The sequence below is a fragment of the Cebus imitator genome, unplaced genomic scaffold, assembly GCF_001604975.1.
Source record: "Cebus imitator isolate Cc_AM_T3 unplaced genomic scaffold, Cebus_imitator-1.0 Scaffold416, whole genome shotgun sequence".
Taxonomy (NCBI): domain Eukaryota; kingdom Metazoa; phylum Chordata; class Mammalia; order Primates; family Cebidae; genus Cebus; species Cebus imitator.
Window position 1 is genome coordinate 1,799,983 of NW_016107731.1, and position 5,696 is coordinate 1,805,678.

General features: G+C 41.4%; 1 non-coding gene across 1 annotated transcript; it reads left to right on the forward strand.

Annotated features, from left to right (window-relative positions):
* Positions 1-1,956: 1,956 nt before the first annotated feature.
* Positions 1,957-2,018, forward strand: LOC119468362. The gene has a single exon (XR_005197022.1). It is a non-coding gene; the product is annotated as a U7 small nuclear RNA (small nuclear RNA).
* Positions 2,019-5,696: the final 3,678 nt, after the last annotated feature.

Genomic DNA, 5,696 nt, shown 5'->3' on the forward strand with positions numbered 1-5,696 from the left:
AAAAAAAAAAAAAAAAAGAATAAGGGGGCCAGGTGCAGTGGCTCGCACCTATGATCCCAGCACTCTGGGAGGCTGAGGTGGACAGCCTGAGTCTACAAGTTCAGGAACAGCCTGGGCAACATGGCAAAACCCCATCTCTACAAAAAGTACAAAAATTAGCTATGTGTGGTGGCACACACCGGGGGTCCCAGCTGCTCCAGAGTCTAAGGTGGGAGAATCGCTTGAGCCCAGAAGGCAGAGGCCACAGTGAGCCAAGACTGTGCCACTACACTCCAGCCTGGGCAATGGAGTGAGACCCTGTCTTAAAGAAAACAAAAATTAAGACAAATATACACACTGCAGAAAATCAGAAGATTAAAAGTTACTCTCACCTACTTTGCAGTAGCCTCCTCATGTATGTGTATGTGAAGTACATTCAAATAATACCTTTGCATCACATTAAAACGTTATCTCTCCACTATCACCAATATCCTTAGAGACTACAAATGGAAAATAGACTTCACTAATATTTTTATCATGCTCAGAGAAGAAAAGTTTTCAGTATGTTCGGAGTCCTAACTAATTCTGAGATAATATGCAAGATAATTGTTTTAGGTCACTACCACCTTCCTTCACTCACACCTGGCCTTCCTTTAGTTATTACACATAGTGGTGGTTGTTTTATGATTGTCATGAGTATTATCTACTATGCCATGAGCGCTTTTATGTGCCAGGAGCTTTATATATCCCTAATTCCCACTAAAACCTCCCGTTCTCCCTTCTCTATCTGCAATTCTCTAATTCATACACCCAGTTCAGACCATCACTGAACTCCGGAACTGTATATCCAAGTGCTTACTGATACCTTCAGTTAACAATTTCACAGACCTCAAACTCAGCATGTCAACAGGGAAATCACAATTACAACCTCTCAGCAAACTGATTCCACATCTTCCCCATTTACCCAGTTGTGAACGTAAAACACCTAGGAATCACCCTTAATTTCTTTCTTTTTAGAACCTTTTTCCAATCTGTAAGTAATCCTATCAGTTCTACTTTCAAAGTGCATATGGATTTAAACCACTCCCCACCACTTTCGCTGCTACCACCCTAATCCAAACCACCACCTTCTCCAGCCTGAACTACTGCACATCTCTCAGGCTCTCCGTTTCCACTACTGCTCCCTATGCACAGTGTAAAAATTTTAAAGCCTACATCACCTCTTGTCATGCCTTGCTGAAATCCTTCAGCTGTTTCCCACCATGCTTAAGAGCCTATTTGATCTGGTCTAGTCTATGGCTACACATACAAACTTCATCTCCTACCGCTCTTTCTCACATTCCAGCCACACTAGGCTCCCTGTTCATTCTCCCACCTCAGGTCCTTTGCACTTGATGTTCCTTCCAAACCCACTTTCTCTGAATCTTCATGTGGCTTGCTCCCTTTTCTTCAGGTCTCTGTTCAAATCTCATCTCCTCAGTAAGGCCTTATTTGACCTCCCCAGTCTCTGCTAATACTCTTTATATCCTTCCTGGAATTATCACCACCAGGCATCACAGCAATTGTTTGTTCACTCACTTATTTTCTACTTCCCTCAATAGGATGTCGTCTCACAATGAGTAGTAAGCCAAGCATGCACACTGTAAAAATACATGAGGGCAGCAACTACAGATGTCACTGAATCCCCATTACCTAGGCCTGACAGACAAAAGGTACTCAATATTTGAAAAAATTAGCAAACAAACAAAATTAACAACCCTACAAGGTATGTCCTATAACCATTTGTCAAAAGAGAAAAGAGAAGGTTGGATTTCAGAGACAAATAACTTACCTAAAGCTGCATGGTAAATAAACAGCAAATGCACCTTAAAGAGCCACACTCTACCCACTCAATCACTACAACTTGTAACATAAAGCATATATGCTAAGAAACAAAAACACAAAAGAAAGCATTTCTATACAAAAACACCAGATCACACGTGTTACAGCTCTTTTAGAATTTGTCTAGCAGGTTTTCTGGTTTTCACTGGAACGCTCCCCAATGGGGAACAGAAAATAATAGATTACAGTGATCCTTCTCTTGTTCATCATCACAGCAATTCATTTCTTTAATTAATCTGCCAAGGTGGGCAGATCACTTGAGGTTAGGAGTTTGAAAACAGCCTGGCCAACAAGGTGAAGTCTCATCTCTACTAAAAATATAAAAATTAGCCAGGCATGATGGTGGTGGGTGCCTGTAATCCCAGCTACTTGGGAGGCTGAGGCAGGAGAATCACTTGAACCAGGGAGGCAGAGGTTGCAGTGATCCAAGATCACGCCATTGCACTCCAGACTGGGTGACAGAGGGAGACTCCACCTCTAAAAAAAAAATAAATAAAACTTCAGCTAGGCACAGTGGCTCATGCCTGTAATCCCAGCACCTTGGGAGGCCAAGGCGGGAGGATCACCTGACGTCAGGAGTTCAAGGCCAGCCTGACTAAACATGGAGAAACGCCATCTCTACTAAAAATACAAAATTAGCTGGACATGGTGGTGCATGCCTGTAATCCCTGCTACTCATGAGGCTGAGGTAGGAGAATCACTTGAGCCCAGGGGGCAGAGGTTGCAGTGGGCCAGGATCGTGCCACTGTACTCCAGCCTGGGTGACAGAGCAAAACTCCATCTCAAAACAAACAAAAAGACATTACTAAGGCAAGTAAAAACAGACTAGGAGAATATTTGCAAATTATATATTTGATCCCAGAGTATATACAAAAACTCATTTTTTTGAGCAAAAGATTTTGAATAGACATCAAAGAATGACAAATAATCAGATGAAAAGATGCTTAATATCATTAGTCATTGGGCAAATGAATGAAAAGACTATATTCTGTATTATTTCATTTTTACAACATTCTTGAAAAGGCAAAAAGCCATGGAGGCAGAAAACAGATTAGCAATTTCCAGAGTCTAGGAGTAGAGAACAGGCTGACTACAAAAGGGCTCAGAAGAATTTTGGAGGATGAAGTCCTATTTGAAGCAGTGGTTATATGAATGCATACATGTGTCAAAACTCACAGAATGTTACACTAAAATGGCTGAATTTTAGTGAATGTAAACTATACATCTGAATAAAGAATGATAAAATAGAGACTAAAGAGACATAATGATGTGCTGAGTGAACCTGAATTTTACCCAGTCCTTTGAGACGGAGTCTTGCTCTGTCGCCAGGCTGGAGCGCAGTGGCGCAATCTCAGCTCACTGCAATCTCTACCTCCCAGGTTCAAGTGATTCTTCCACCTCAGCCTCCCAAGTAGCTGGGACTACAGGCACGTACCACCACGCCTGGCTAATTTTTGTATTTTTAGTAGAGACGGTTTCACCATGTTGGCCAGGATGGTCTCGATCTCCTGACCTCATGATCCACCTGCCTCAGCCTCCCAAAGTGCTGGGATTACAGATGTGAGCCATGGCACCCAGCCCAAAATTTTTTTTAATCAACTATAAAAAATATTTGGGGAACAAATAGAGAAAACTGAATAGGTAATGAGTAATATCATAGAATGAATGTTAATCTTTCTTGATATAAATAGCTGCGGTTGGTTACGCAGAAAAAGGGTCAGCAAACTTCTGTAAAAGTCCAGACAGTAAATATTTTCTGCTTTGTGGATCACACGGTCTCTGTTGTAGCTACACAGCTCTGCCACTATAGCACCAAAGTAGCCATAGAAGAGTGACATCAATGGTAAAAACCTTATACCTTTTCCTTCTCTCCCACCCTAGCATCCATATCATACAAACACACTGATATCCACCTTCCCCAGGCACTGAACACAGCACTGCCCCACAGAAATGTTCACACAATCACAGTATTTCAGTACCAGGTCCATCCTCTCAGCAAAGTCTGACAAAAACCATTCATCTTCTATTTATAACGTCACAATCGACTCACAGGTGGACTAGAAAACTATAAATATGAGGACAGATGCATGAAAAAACTTACTTTTTTTTTTTCTTTTTTGAGACAGAGTCACACCCTGTCACATAGGCTGGAGTGCAGTGGCTTGAACTCAGCTCACTGCAACCTTCACCTCCCAAGCTGAAGCGATTTTCCTGCCTCAGCCTCCCGAGTAGCAGGGATTACACCACCTGTCACAACGCCTGGCTAATTTTTGTATTTTCAGCAGAGACGGGGTTTCGCCATGCTGACCAGGCTGGTCTTGAACTCCTGACCTCAAGTGATCCGCCCACCTCGGCCTCCCAAAATGCTGCAATTACAGGCGTGAGCCACTGTGCCAGGCCATGAAACAAACTTTCTTCCACCAACGGCTTTCTCTTCTCTCCCCATTTACAGCAGTAAGACAGCCTAACCTGGGAAACAGAGTGAGAGGGGGAAGCTACTTCCAAATGGATGCCTGTCCCCATCAGTAATAACCAAGTCTATTCAAGTGCTAGATGTTAACTTTAAATGAAGGGAACATCAAGAGTCCAAGTTTCTTCGCCTAGCTTTGTCAGGAATGCTTTTACCCTCAATCTCAAAGTGTGATCAGATATAAGATTTAAAGGTTTACCCTCAATCTGTAAGTTTGTTCAAATATAATTTTTAATGTTTTTACCCTCAATCTGTCTGATCAAATATAATTTTTAAAGGTTTATCCTCAATCTGTAAGTGTAATCAAATATAATTTTTAAAGGTTCACTATAACCTCTTCATACAAAAACTAATGGAAAGATGGAATAAAATATACAGAAATGTCCTTAACAGGTAATTATTTCTAGAATGTATCCACTCCATCTGGTACTGTAAATATTCTAAACTGTGCTAGTATAACTGATTTAAATCACTGCTTTTTTCTGTAAACAGTGGCACCTTTAAAGTGTTATCTTGAAAGGGAAGGGAGTGACTTGCTCATGTCTCTGTACTGAACTAACACTGTTAACATCCAGTCCAGTTCTACCTTAAACAAGTCTGAGAAATACAGACATAATCCATACTTAACTATTTTTCAAGACTAAGGTAAAAAAAGGAAAGAAGGTTGGAACTAACTCATATCCTTTTATTACTGATGTACTGAAAACAATCCATCTCTCACCATTTCCTGAATACCACAGTCACAAAGAACTCTACCCTACCAAGCCACTCTGCAAGTCCCACTCTCAAAGGAAGACTAACAGGTGACTGAGAAGATAAACTCACTATTGTTTCCATTATCCTTCAGTTCATCTGGCACCTTTGAGAAATGCATTTGGATAAGACTCACAAGTCTCAGGGCCCCTTATTTATGGAAGAAATCGCTAAACCTCTATACTTAGAAGCATCAGGCTTTCAAGAATGCTTAAGTCATGTAAAAACGTATCACAATTATTATCATTACAGCTACGAGGAAATAGCTACCTACTTCGTGTTAGGTACTGTAGTAAGTACCTCAGATAGTTTTGTTTATTCCTGAGAACACTGCAAAGCATGTCACTAACCCTTAGGAAGTAGGAAACTGACGCTGACAGGCTATGCAACTGGTCTATAGAACCATGTGGATCTGAACTCTACCTAGCTCCAAAGCGTGTACTTTTTTCTAAAATTTCTCTTTTTCCAATTTCCCAATGGAAGGAGAGTTGTGACAGGAGTTGTCCAACAATTTTAATAATTTCACCAGCTGGGTGGCGTGTCTCACGCCTGTAATTCCAACACTGTGGGAGGCTGAGGTGGGAGGATGGCTTGGGTCCAGGAGTTAGACACA